At 39.6% G+C, this 14,767-nt stretch overlaps 1 protein-coding gene across 6 annotated transcripts in view; it reads left to right on the top strand.

The window, feature by feature from the left end:
• Positions 1 to 14,767, top strand: part of CARF (calcium responsive transcription factor) — a 92,208-nt gene that overhangs the window by 4,295 nt on the left and 73,146 nt on the right. For all 6 annotated transcript variants that reach the window (XR_004441617.1, XM_033230665.1, XM_033230660.1 and 3 more), the window contains one exon: positions 933 to 1,095. The gene's annotated coding sequence lies outside the window, so the exon portion shown is untranslated. The remainder of the gene's footprint in view (positions 1 to 932; positions 1,096 to 14,767) is intronic.

The following is a 14,767-nucleotide window of genomic DNA, read 5'->3' as shown; positions in this document are numbered from 1 at the left end:
TTATTCTCAGATTACTGGTTTTAACAATAATGTTTTAATACACAGAAGTCTATGAAGGATACTCAACGACATGATTGGATGTTAAGACCTTTTTTTTTTTATATATTACACATAAGAAATTACCTCCAAAATTTTGAACTGATAGAATTGCTGTTGAATAACATCACAACAGCAATGGCCCAAGTATGGTCCTTGAAAGAGATAAGACAACAACCTGAATCATCTGTACCCCTCTGCCATACATTCACTGCATAAAAACAACAAAAAGCCTTTTCTTCCTAAAATAAAAACACTGAGCTACTAATTTTACAGATGCTTTCCAATCCCTACTTTTGGTATAAGATAAAATCCACTTTTTAAATGTGATAACAAAACATTCTAGAAAACAATTTGCCAGCAAAATGTAATGCTTTAGTGTGTTTTCTGAAATCCAATCATTAACTTTAGGCTCCATATTTAATATTTTCTTTTCTTTTCTACTCTCTTTATCTAATTGTAGTACTTCTTGCTTAAGAAATAAACCAGTCAATTCTAGGGTTTGGGAGGTAGGGCGTAGGGAAAAGAGCTTTTATTTTCAAGCTTCTTGTGGCTCCAAAAGATACTGTAATAGTAAATATTTTCATGATGAAAATGTAATTTGCTAGACATCTTTGTTTCAGTGATAGTTATAATATGTGAGAATTTAAATATTCCAAATCCCTCATTTTAGACAAGGAAACAGGCACAGAGAGATTGTCATCTGTCCCAAGATACATGCAGTTATCTGTAAAGTCAGTCCTTGTCTTTAGTTCTTTTCAACTGAATCAATTGTTGATTCTACCACACCAGGCTGATAATAGTTATTTTAAAATAAAACCTTCATAACAAAATTTAATGCATTTCTTTATGTGTGGAAAAATAAAATATACATTAAATACCTTCTCATTACACAGAAAATGCTGCTGTGAAGACCCAATTAAAGCTTTCACATAAATGAAGCTACAGCTATCATGATTTAGTGCCCCCAAAAAAGAACTTCAGTGGACAAGAAAGGACATTTCTGGGGGTAGTAGAATGCTTGAGGCCTGGAATTTAAACCTGACCCACTATCTGAAAGTAATGTTTTTTAACTAACTGAAAGTAGTAACTTTATTTTAAAAAGTTAACTATTGTCTATTACATATTTAAAAAGTCAAATTACCTTTTGTATAAGATATTTTGTTCAATTTCTGTTTATCAGTTGGAAAAAACTTTTTTTTTTTATTATACTTTAAGTTCTAGGGTACACGTGCACAACGTGCAGGTTTGTTACATATGTATACGTGTGCCATGTTGGTGTGCTGCACCCATCAACTCGTCAGCACCCATCAACTCGTCATTTACATCAGGTATAACTCCCAATGCGACCCCTCCCCCCATCCCCCCTCCCTCCTCTCCCTCCCCACCATTGGCCCTGGTGTATGATGTTCCCCTTCCTGTGTCCAAGTGATCTCATTGTTCAATTCCCACCTATGAGTGAGAACATGCAGTATTTAGTTTTCTGTTCTTGAAATAGTTTGCTGAGAATGATGGTTTCCAGCTGCATCCATGTCCCTACAAAGGACATGAACTCATCCTTTTTTATGGCTGCATAGTATTCCATGATGTATATGTGCCACATTTTCTTAATCCCGTCTGTCACTGATGGACATTTGGGTTGATTCCAAGTCTTTGCTATTGTGAATAGTACCACAATAAACATACGTGTGCATGTGTCTTCATAGCAGCATGATTTATAATCCTTTGGGTATATACCCAGTAATGGGATGGCTGGGTCATATGGTATTTCTAGTTCTAGATCCTTGAGGAATCGCCATACTCTTTTCCACAATGGTTGAACTAGTTTACAATCCCACCAACAGTGTAAAAGTGTTCCTATTTCTCCACATCCTCTCCAGCACCTATTGTTTCCTGACTTTTTAATGATTGCCATTCTAACTGGTGTGAGATGGTATCTCATTGTGGTTTTGATTTGCATTTCTCTGATGGCCAGTGATGATGAGCATTTTTTCATGTGTCTGTTGGCTGTATGAATGTCTTCTTTTGAGAAATGTCTGTTCATATCCTTTGCCCACTTTTTGATGGGGTGGTTTGTTCTTTTCTTGTAAATTTCTTTGACTTCTTTGTAGATTCTGGATATTAGCCCTTTGTCAGATGAGTAGATTGCAAAAATTTTCTCCCATTCTGTAGGTTGCCTGTTGACTCTGATGGTAGTTTCTTTTGCTGTGCAGAAGCTCTTTAGTTTAATTAGATCCCATTTGTCAATTTTGGCTTTTGTTGCCGTTGCTTTTGGTGTTTTAGACATGAAGTCCTTGCCCATGCCTATGTCCTGAATGGTATTACCTAGGTTTTCTTCTAGGGATTTTATGGTATTAGGTCTAAATTTTATGTCTCGAATACATCTTGAATTAATTTTTGTATAAGGAGTAAGGAAAGGATCCAGTTTCAGCTTTCTACTTATGACTAGCCAATTTTGCCAGCACCATTTATTAAATAGGGAATCCTTTCCCCATTTCTTGTTTTTCTCAGGTTTGTCAAAGATCAGATGGCTGTAGATGTGTGGTGTTATTTCTGAGGGTTCTGTTCGTTCTATTGGTCTATATCTCTGTTTTGGTAGCAGTACCATGCTGTTTTGGTTACTGTAGCCTTGTAGTATAGTTTGAAGTCAGGTAGCGTGATGCCTCCAGCTTTGTTCTTTTGACTTAGGATTGTCTTGGCAATGCGGGCTCTTTTTTGCTTCCATATGAACTTTAAAGCCGTTTTTTTCCAATTCTGTGAAGAAAGTCATTGGTAGCTTGATGGGGATGGCACTGAATCTATAAATTACCTTGGGCAGTATGGCCATTTTCACAATATTGATTCTTCCTGTCCATGAGCATGGAACGTTCTTCCATTTGTTTGTGTCCTCTTTATTTTGCTGAGCAGTGGTTTGTAGTTCTCCCTGAAGAGGTCCTTTACATCCCTTGTAAGTTGGATTCCTAGGTATTTTATTCTCTTTGAAGCTATTGTGAATGGGAGTTCATTCATGATTTGGCTCTCTGTCTGTTACTGGTATATAAGAATGCTTGTGATTTTTGCCCATTGATTTTGTATCCTGAGACTTTGCTGAAGTTGCTTATCAGCTTAAGGAGATTTTGGGCTGAGACAATGGGGTTTTCTAAATACACAATCATGTCATCTGCAAACTGGGACAATTTGACTTCTTCTTTTCCTAACTGAATACCCTTGATTTCTTTCTCTTGCCTGATTGCCCTAGCCAGAACTTCCAACACTATGTTGAATAGAAGTGGTGAGAGAGGGCATCCCTGTCTTCTGCCAGTTTTCAAAGGCAATTTTTCCAGTTTTTGCCCGTTCAGTATGATATTGGCTGTGGGTTTGTCATGAATTGCTCTTATCGTTTTGACATACGTTCCATCAATACTGAATTTATTGAGAGTTTTTAGCATGAAGGGCTGCTGAATTTTGTCAAAGGCCTTTTCTACATGTATTGAGATAATCATGTGTTTTTTGTCTTTGGTTCTGTTTATATGCTGGATTATGTTTATTGATTTGCATATGTTGAACCAGCCTTGCATCCCAGGGATGAAGCCCACTTGATCATGGTGGATAAGCTTTTTGATGTGCTGCTGAATTCGGTTTGCCAGTATTTTATTGAGGGTTTTTGCATCGATGTTCATCAGGGATATTGGTCTAAAATTCTCTTTTTTTGTTGTGTCTCTGCCAGGCTTTGGTATCAGGATGATGCTGGCCTCATAAAATAAGTTAGGGAGGATTCCCTCTTTTTCTATTGATTGGAATAGTTTCAGAAGGAATGGTACCAGCTCCTCCTTGTACCTCTGGTGGAATTTGGCTGTGAATCCATCTGGTCCTGGACTTTTTTTGGTTGGTAGGCTCTTAATTATTGCCTCAGTTTCAGAGTCTGCTATTGGTCTATTAAGGGATTCAACTTTATTCCTGGTTTAGTCTTGGGAGAGTGTAAGTGTCCAGGAAATTATCCATTTCTTCTAGGTTTTCTAGTTTATTTGCGTAAAGGTGTTTATAGTATTCTCTGATGATAATTTGTATTTCTGTGGGGTTGGTGGTGATATCCCCTTTATCATTTTTTATTGTGTCTATTTGTTTCTTCTCTCTTTTCTTCTTTATTAGTCTTACTAGTGGTCTATCAATTTTGTTGATCTTTCAAAAAACCAGCTCCTGGATTCATTGATTTTTTGGAGGGTTTTTTATGTGTCTATCTCCTTCAGTTCTGCTCTGATCTTAGTTATTTCTTGCCTTCTGCTAGCTTTTGAATGTGTTTGCTCTTCTCTAGTTCTTTTAATTGTGATGTTAGGGTGTCAGTTTTAGATCTTTCCTGCTTTCTCTTGTGGGCATTTAGTGCTGTAAATTTCCCTCTACACACTGCTTTAAATGTGTCCCAAAGATTCTGGTATGTTGTGTCTTTGTTCTCATTGGTTTCAAAGAACATCTTTATTTCTGCCTTCATTTCGTTATGTACCCAGTAGTCATTCAGGAGCAGGTTGTTCAGTTTCCATGTAGTTGAGCAATTTCGATTGAGTTTCTTAGTCCTGAGTTCTAGTTTGATTGCACTGTGGTCTGAGAGACAGTTTGTTATAATCTCTGTTCTTTTATATTTGCTGAGGAGTGCTTTACTTCCAACTATGTGGTCAGTTTTGGAATAAGTGCAATGTGGTGCTGAGAAGAATGTATATTCTGTTGATTTGGGGTGGAGAGTTCTATAGATGTCTATTAGGTCCGCTTGGTGCAGAGTTGAGTTCAATTCCTGGATATGCTTGTTAACTTTCTGTCTCATTGATCTGTCTAATGTTGACAGTGGAGTGTTGAAGTCTCCCATTATTATTGTATGGAAGTCTAAGTCTCTTTTGTAAGTCTCTAAGGACTTGCTTTATGAATCTGGGTGCTCCTGTATTGGGTGCATATATATTTAGGATAGTTAGCTCTTCCTGTTGAATTGATCCCTTTACCATTATGTAATGGCCTTCTTGGTCTCTTTTTATCTTTGATGGTTTAAAGTCTGTTTTATCAGAGACTAGGATTGCAACCCCTGCTTTTTTTTGTTTTCCATTTGCTTGGTAGATCTTCTTCCATCCCTTTATTTTGAGCCTATGTGTGTCTCTGCATGTGAGATGGGTCTTGACTCTTTATCCAATTTGCCAGTCTGTGTCTTTTAATGGGAGCATTTAGTCCATTTACATTTAAGGTTAATATTGTTATGTGTGAACTTGATCCTGTCATTATGATATTAGCTGGTTATTTTGCTCGTTAGTTGATGTAGTTTCTTCCTAGCCTCAATGGTCTTTACATTTTGGCATGTTTTTGTAGTGGCTGGTACCATTTGTTCCTTTCCATGTTTACTGCTTCCTTCAGGGTCTCTTGTAGGGCAGGCCTGGTGGTGACAAAATCTCTAAGCATTTGCTTGTTTGTAAAGGATTTTATTTCTCCTTCACTTATGAAACTTAGTTTGGCTGGACATGAAATTCTGGGTTGAAAATTCTTTTAAGAATGTTGAATATTGGCCCCCACTCTCTTCTGGCTTGTGGAGTTTCTGCCGAGAGATCTGCTTAGTCTGATGGGCTTCCCTTTGTGTATAACCCGACCTTCCTCTCTGGCTGCCCTTAATATTTTTTCTTTCATTTCAACTTTGGTGAATCTGACAAGTACGTGTCTTGGAGTTTCTCTTCTCGAGGAGTATCTTTGTGGCGTTCCCTGTATTTCCTGAATTTGAATGTTGGCCTGCCTTGCTAGGTTGGGGAAGTTTTCCTGGATGATATCCTGAAGAGTGTTTTCCAAGTTCGTTCCATTTTCCCCCTCACTTTGGCACACCAATCATACGTAGATTTCTTCTTTTCACATAATCCCATATTTGTTGGAGGCTTTGTTCATTTCTTTTTCCTCTTTTTTCTTTACACTTCTCTTCTCGCTTCATTTCATTTTCCTCTTTTTTCTTTACACTTCTCGCTTCATTTCATTCATTTGATCTTCAATCATTGATACTCTTTCTTGCAGTTGATCGAGTTGGTTACTAAAGCTTGTGCATTTGTCACGTAATTCTCGTGTCATGGTTTTTATTTCTATCAGTTCGTTTATGGCCTTCTCTGCATTGATTATTCTGGTTATCCATTCTTCCATTCTTTTTTCAAGATTTTTGGTTTCTTTGCGCTGGGTACATAGTTCCTCCTTTAGCTCTGAGAAGTTTGATTGACCAAAGCCTTCTTCTCTCAACTCGTCAAAGTCATTCTCCGTCCAACTTTGATCAGTTGCTGGCGATGAACTGAATTCCTTTGGAGGGAGAGATGCACTCTGATTTTTTGAATTTCCAGCTTTTCTACCCTGCTTTTTCCCCATCTTTGTAGTTTTATCTTCCTTTGGTCTTTGATGATGGTGACGTACTGATGGGGTTTTGGCGTGGGTGTCCTTTCTGTTTGTTAGTTTTCCTTCTAACAGTCAGGACCCTCAGCTGCAGGTCTGTTGGAGTTTGCTTGAGGACCACTCCAGATGCTGTTTGCCTGGGTATCAGCAGCGGAGGCTGCAGAAGATAGAATATTGCTGAACAGTGAGTGTTGCTGTCTGATTCTTGCTCTGGAAACTTCATTTCAGAGATGTGCCCAGCTGTGTGAGGTGTGAGGTGTCGGTCTGCACCTAGTGGGGTATGTCTCTCAGTTAGGCTACTCAGGGGTCAGGGACCCACTTGAGCATGCAGTCTGTCCATTCTCAGATCTCAGCCTCCGTGCTGGGAAACCCACTGCTCTCTTCAAAGCTGTCAGACAGGGTCATTTACCTCTGTCGAGGTTTCTGCTGCTTTTTGTTTAGCTATGCCCTGTCCCCAGAGGTGGAGTCTACAGAGACAGGCAGGCCTCCTTGAGCTGTGGTGGGCTCCACCCAGTTCGAGCTTCCTGGTGGCTCTGTTTACCTACTTAAGCCTCAGCAATGGCAGGCGCCCCTCCCCTAACCTTGCTGCTGCCTTGCAGTTAGATCTCAGACTGCTGTGCTAGCAATGAGGGAGGCTCCGTGGACGTCGGACCCTCTGGGCCAGGTGTGGGATATAATCTCCTGGTGTGCCGTTTGCTAAGACCCTTGGTAAAGCGCAGTATTAGGGTGGGAGTTACCCGATTTTTCCAGGTGTTGTGTGTCTCAGTTTCCCTTGGCTGGGAAAAGGCATTCCCTTCCCCCTTGCACTTCCCAGGTGAGGCAATGCCTCGCCCTGCTTCAGCTCTCACTGGTCGGGCTGTACCAGCTGACCAGCACTGATTGTCTGGCACTCCCCAGTGAGATGAACTCAGTACCTCAGTTGAAAATGCAGAAATCACCCATCTTCTGTGTCGCTCGCGCTGTGAGCTGGAGGCTGGAGCTGTTCCTATTCAGCCATCTTCGGAAAGAACATTTTATACCTAGTTATTTAATATTAATATCTTCATTCTTAAAAACTTTACTTTGACAGGGCCGGGCATGGTGGCTCACGCCTGTAATCCCAGCACTTTGGAAGGCTGAGGCAGGCGAATCACGAGGTCGGGAGATCAAGACCATCCTGGCTAACAGCGTGAAACCCTCATACAAAAAAAATTAGCCGGTCATGGTGGTGGGCACCTGTAGTCCCAGCTACTCTGGAGGCTGAGGCAGGAGAATGGCGTGAACCTGGGAGGTGGAGCTTGCAGTGAGCTGAGATTGTGCCACTGCACTCCAGCTTGGGCGACAGAGCAAGACTCTGTCTCAGACAAACAAACAAAAAAGTTTACTTTGATGGAGTTAATTGGCAGTTAGGGATAAAAATTTATAGCATGTACTGGCATTCAGGATAGCTGGGAAAATCAGCTGTTTTAAGTCACTCTGCAGTTGTCAGGATTGAAGAAGATAAAGCAAATTGATGGAAGAAAGGAGGAAGGAAGAGGTAATACTTTTTACTGCATCCAAATTATTTTTTTAAAGTGTGTCTGTAACTTTAAAATGTACTTTTAGTCTCCATTTCAACAATAGCTTAGGTCAATTGTCATATTAAAACCCACTTTTCTGTATAGAAACTATTTTAATATTTTCTCAGTATAACCACAAAAAGCTTATTTAACCCATAGATTTTCATTCACAGAAGGCAGTAGAAAATATAGTTATTTTTATTCCACTGGCAAAATCCCAATATGGGCGAAATTCTGCAGTAGGTGGTTTGTGTTTGGCAGTCTTTCTCTGTCAACATACTCACCACCCCTTAACTAGTGTACTTACCTAAAGCAGTCACACTTCCCTCAGTCTTCATTGCAGCATTCTGTGCAGGCCCGCTGAATCCCTCTAAGTTCTTTGAGTCTCACCTGTACTTGCTTTCTCACCTCCAAGTAAAACTTTTCACTCTCTCAGGGTAGCTCTTTTTAACTCATTTTAAAGGAAGAAGTCTATCTTTAGATAAATTTATACAAATTTGTTAATAGCTGATGTTCTCTCCAGAGTTTTTTTCTTTTTAAGAAAAAGGGCTTATTGATGTCAATGAAAATTTTACTGATGAAATTTCAGAATGAGTGAGCAAAAGTAAATAAAGTAAAAAAAAAAAAAATTTAGGCTCGTAAAGGGTTACTTGCAATGGGATCAGAGTACCTGTCAGGAAACTGGGAATATTTGGAATTCTTACCCCTAAGCTATTGGCACTTTTACAACTTCTTCCTAAACTCCACTTCTCAATCTGTTCTACCTAATGTTTTTTCAGAGTGGCTATAATGCCTGCATAGTTACAGCTCTAGTTTTTGGATGGTGTCAGAGATAGAGCTTTTTGTATGTTAGGGTACTGCTTCTAATTAAATTTCAACCAGCAAAAGTTGCAAACAAAAAGGAACAAATAATTTTTTTTTAACATCTTTAATTTGTTAACCTATCCAGAAAAAGATTTAAAGCTATGGATTTTTGACTATAAAGGCAGAAGGGAGCTTTGTTTATTGCCTTGAAAAAGTTCCTATTGTAATAATAGAGTACGGGCTTTGAAATAAACACATGTAGGTTTGAGTTTTTGCTTAGCCACTCAGCACATTTGTAATCTTGGGAAAGTTACTTATTCACCTATCCTATATGTACATTGGAACAAGTAACTGAATCACAGCGTTGTTGAAAGGGTTGATAAAATGATATAGGTAAAACTCTTAGCGTAGTACCTTACTATGGTAAATGCTCAATAAATGATAACCTTATAATTTTGAGCAATGAACCTCATCTTCTTTTTCTATAAAATGGTGATAATAATAGGTCCTATATCACAGAATAGTAGAGTGATTGTTGATGATTCTAGCTAATAATTATTTAGGATAGTTGAAATTCAATACATTTTATTTTGTAACTATGACAATAAAATTCATAATCTTAATTGATCTATCATAATAGTGCTTATATTTTAAAAGTCAAAGAGCTCTCAGAAATATTAAGAAATTTTTTTTAATCTTGATGTCATCATGTTTAGACAGTGAATATTCAGTTTACTTTAGAAAATTAAGCCAGGTATAGTGTCTCACACCTGTAATCTCAGCACTTTGGGAAGCTAAGGCGAGCAGATCACTCAAGGCCAGGAATTCCAGACCAGCCTGGCCAATGTGGTAAAACCCATTCTGTACTAAAAATAAAAAAATTAACTGGGCATGGTGGTGCATGCCTGTAATCCCACCTACTCAGATGGCTGAGGCACGAGAATCACTTGAACCTGAGAGGCGAAAGTTGCAGCGAGCCAAGATCGTGCCACTGTACTCCAGCCTGGGCAGCAGAGCGAAACTCTGTCCCCCCCCCAAAAAAAAAAAAAAAATTCTGGGTGCAGTGCCTCACACCCATAATCTCAGCACTATGGGAGTTCAAGGTAGGTGGATCACCTGAGGTCGTGAGTTCAGGACCAGCCTGACCAACATGGAGAAACTCCGTCTCTACTAAAAATATAAAATTAGCCGGGCGTGGTGGCACCTGCCTGTAATCCCAGCTATTCAGGAGGCTGAGGCAGGAGAATTGCTTGAACCTGAGAGGTGGAGGGTGCAGTGAGCCAAGATCGCGCCATTGCACTCCAGCCTGGGCAACGAGTGAAACTCCGCCTCAAAAAAAAAAAAAAAAGAAAAAGAAAAACTGTATTTAAATCGTGTTCTTGACAATTTATTTTAGAATAGTACATTGTATTCCTAATAGGAAAAAAGCAAGAAAAAAGATAAATTTTTTAAAAGTTATATTCCTAATAGGTATTTCATTTTTAATGAGCCCCTCAGTAGGACCTTATTTGCAGTTGAATTTAACTTTGTAAAAAGTTTCCTGTTTTAATAGAGTTCTTTTGTATTTCTGTTCAGTGCACATTGGAAGTCAGTCAGTAAATAATAGTTAAATGAATTTTTAAAATCAGGATAATCAACTCTTAGAAACAAAAAATCTTAGTATTATTATTATATTTTTTGAGATGGAGTCTCGCTCTGTTGCCCAGGCTGGATTGCAGTGGCGCAATCTTGGCTCACTGCAAGCTCTGCCTCCCAGGTTCACGCCATTCTCCTGCCTCAGCCTCCCAAGTAGCTGGGATTACAGGTGCCCACCACCACACCTGGCTAATTTTTTTTTTGTTTTGTATATTTAGTAGAGACGGGGTTTCACCATATTAGCCAGGATGGTTTCGATCTCCTGATATCGTGATCCGCTCGCCTCAGCCTCCCAAAGTGTTGGGATTACAGGCGTGAGCCACTGCGCCCAGCCAATCCCATGTTCTTTTGCTTTGTTTTGAGAGGGTCTTACTCTGTCACCCAGGCTGGAGTGCAGTGATGTGATCAGAGCTCACTGCAGCCTTGAACTCCTGGGCTCAAGTGATCCTCTCACCTCAGCCCTCTGAGTAAGTAGCTAGGACTGCAGGCACAAGACATCACACCTGGCTAAATTGTTTTGGTTTTTGTAGAGACATAGTCTTGCTTTGTTGCCCAGGCTGGTCATGAACTCCTCCCCTCAAGTGATCTTCCTGCCTTGGCCTCCCAAACCACCAGAATTACAAGCGTGAGCCACTGTATCTAGCTCCCATGCTCTTTGTCTACTATATTTATGAGATGTTTGTGGATTTTAAAAGTTAGACAATAAAGTTGAAATAGAGCTTTTTAGTCATCTAAAAATGTAAAAGTTTTTCAGTGTTTTTCAAAGACAGTACAAAAAATTTTTTTCAATGTTTTTCAAAGACAGTATAGAAAAAGCGATGTTTTTCAAAGACAGTATAGAGAAAAGTATATTTAGAATCTCACACTAAGCCCAGAGAAGTTTTGATTATATCAGTTAGATAACTGGAATTTGTTTTTTTCTTTGTGCAGGTTGCCCAGTCTGTTCTTGAACTCAAGCAATCCTCCTGCCTTGGCCTTATGTACAGATTTTTGTGGGATATAAATTTCCAGCTCCATTGGGTGAATACGTAGTAGTGCACTTTCTAGGTTGTATGGTAAGCCTATGTTTTAGCTTTGTAAGAAACTGCCCAACTATCTCCTAAAGTGGCTATACCATTTTCCATTCCCAGCAACAACAAATGAGACTTCCTGCTGTTCTGCATCCTTGTCAGCATTTGATATCGTCAGTTGTTTTATTTTAGGTATTTTAATAGGTGTTTGTGATACCTAAGTTTTCATTTCATTTGCAATTCTCCTATGACATATGATGTTAAGCATGTTTTCATGTGTTCATTTACCATCTTTGCCTTCTTTGGTGAAGTGTATCTTTTCAACATTTTTAAAACTGGGTTCTTATTGTTGAGTTTTAAAAGTTCTTTGTATGGCTGGGCTCAATGGCTCACGCCTGTAATTCTAGCACTTTGGGATGCTGAGGCGGGCGGATTGCGAGATCAGGAGTTCGAGACCAGCCTGACCAACATGGTGAAACTCCATCTCTACTAAAAATAAAAAAAAAAAAAAAAATTAGCCAGGCGTGGTGGCACACACCTGTAATTCCAGCTACTCAGGAGGCTGAGCCAGGAGAATCACTTGAACCCAGGAGGTGGAGGTTACAGTGAGCCAAGATACCGCCTCTTCACTCCAGCCTGGGCAACAGAGCAAGACTCCATCTCAAAAAAAAAAAAACAAAAAAAGTTATTTTTATATTTGGGATACAAAGTCTTTATCAGAATGTATTTTGCAAATATTTTCTCCCAGTTTGTAGTTCATCTTCTCATTCATTTGACATTGTCTTTTCCAGAGAGCAGAAGTTTTTTATTTTTATTTTTTGAGACAGAATTTTACTCTTGTCGCCCAGGCTGGAGTGCAGTGGTGCAGTCTCGGCTCACTGCAACCTCCATCTCCTGGGTTCAACTGATTCTCCTGCCTCAGCCTCCCGAGTAGCTGGGATTACAGGTGTGCGCCACCACGTGCAGCTACTTTTTGTATTTTTATTAGAGACAGGGTTTCACCATTGTGACCAGGTTGGTCTCGAACTCCTGACTTCAGGTGATCCACCTGCCTCGGCCTCCCAAAGTGCTGGGATTACAGGCGTGAGCCTCCGCACCGAGCTGAGAGGAGAAGTTTTAAAAATACAATGTTAAAGGCATGATCAATGAAAGAAATAATAAACTGGACTTCGTTAAAATTAGTGTTGTATTTAAAAAGTCATTGCCATACCCAAAATCATCTAGGTTTTCTCCTCTGTTATCTTCTAGGAATTGTATAGTTTGTGTTTTACATTTAGTTACATGATTCTTTTTTTTTTTTTTTTGAGACGGAGTCTTGCTCTGTCTCAGGCTGGACTGCAATGGCGCAATCTTGGCTCACTGCAAGCTCCGCCTCCCAGGTTCACGCCATTCTCCTGCCTCAGCCTCCTGAGTAGCTGGGACTACAGGCTCCTGCCACCATGCCTGGCTAATTTTTTCTTGTATTTTAGTAGAGATGGGGCTTCACGTGTTAGCCAGGATGGTCTCGATCTCCTGACCTTGTGATCTGCCTTCCTCAGCCTCCCAAAGTGCTGGGATTACAGGCGTGAGCCACCACGCCTGGCCTATATGATTCTTTTTGAGTTAATTTTTTAAGGGTGTAAGGTTTGTGTGTACATTCATTTTTTTGCATGTAGATGTCCATTATTCCAGCACCATTTGTTGAAAAGACTATCCTTTCTCCACTGAATTGCTTTTATTCTTTTGTTAAAGATCAGTTGACTGTGCAGATCTATACCTAGTCTCTTTATTCTGTTCTTTTAATCTATTGGCCTGTTCTTTTGTTTGTTTGTTTTTGTTTTGACAGTATCATGTTGTCTTTTTTTTTTTTTTCTTTGAGATGGAGTCTTGCACTGTTGCCCAGGCTGGAGTGCAGTGACGTGATCTTGGCTCACTGCAACCTCAGCATCCTGGGTTCAAGCAGTTCTCATGCCTCAGCCTCCCAAGTATCTGGGACTACAGACATGCACAACCACGCCCAGCTAATTTTTGTATTTTTAGTAGAGATAGAGTTTCACCATGTTGACCAGGCTGGTCTCAAAATCCTGACCTCAGGTGATCCACCTGCCTCGGCCTTCCAAAGTTCTGAGATTACAGGTGTGAGCCACCATGCCCCGCCAGTATCATGTTGTCTTGAATAGATTATCATAGGTTTACAGTAAGTCAGGTCTTGAAATTGGGTTGCATTAGTTCTCCATCTTTGTTCTTCAGTATTGTACTGATTATTCACTTAGATCTTTTGCCTTTTCACATAAACTTTAAATCAGTTTTTTGATATGCACAACATAACTTGCTGTTTTCTTTTTCCCATTTTTAGAGACAAGGTCTTGCTGTGTCACCCAGCCTGGAGTGACTTGCTGTATTTTGTTTGGGATTTTATTGAATGTATAGATCAAGTTAGGAAAAATTGATGTCTTCAAAATATTGAGCCTCCTGGTCTATGAACATGGACTCTCTCTCCATTTATTTAGATATTTGATATTTTTCATCAGAATTTTATAGTTTTCCTCATATGTTTCCTTTGCTTATTTTATTAGATTCATATCTAAGTATCTCTCTCTCTCTGTTTCTCTCTGTCTCTCTCTGGTGCTAACATAAATAGTGCTGGGTTTTGTCTTGTTTTGTTTTTTTGAGATGGGGTCTCACTGTCACCCAGGCTGGAGTGCAGTGATGTGATCTCACCTCACTACAACCTCCACCTCCTGGGCTCGAGCAATCCTCCTACCTCAGCCTCCCAAGTAGCTGGGACTACATGCATATGCCACCACACCCAGCTAATTTTTGTATTTTTAGTAGAGATAGAGTTTCACCATGTTGACCAGGCTGGTCTCAAAATCCTGACCTCAGGTGATCCACCTGCCTCGGCCTTCCAAAGTTCTGAGATTACAGGTGTGAGCCACCATGCCCCGCCAGTATCATGTTGTCTTGAATAGATTATCATAGGTTTACAGTAAGTCAGGTCTTGAAATTGGGTTGCATTAGTTCTCCATCTTTGTTCTTCAGTATTGTACTGATTATTCACTTAGATCTTTTGCCTTTTCACATAAACTTTAAATCAGTTTTTTGATATGCACAACATAACTTGCTGTTTTCTTTTTCCCATTTTTAGAGACAAGGTCTTGCTGTGTCACCCAGCCTGGAGTGACTTGCTGTATTTTGTTTGGGATTTTATTGAATGTATAGATCAAGTTAGGAAAAATTGATGTCTTCAAAATATTGAGCCTCCTGGTCTATGAACATGGACTCTCTCTCCATTTATTTAGATATTTGATATTTTTCATCAGAATTTTATAGTTTTCCTCATATGTTTCCTTTGCTTATTTTATTAGATTCATATCTAAGTATCTCTCTCTCTCT

The sequence above is a fragment of the Trachypithecus francoisi genome, unplaced genomic scaffold, assembly GCF_009764315.1.
Source record: "Trachypithecus francoisi isolate TF-2019V2 unplaced genomic scaffold, Tfra_2.0 Lachesis_group13, whole genome shotgun sequence".
Lineage (NCBI taxonomy): Eukaryota > Metazoa > Chordata > Mammalia > Primates > Cercopithecidae > Trachypithecus > Trachypithecus francoisi.
Note: the sequence above shows the minus strand (reverse complement) of the source record. Positions and strands in the feature narration are given on the sequence as shown.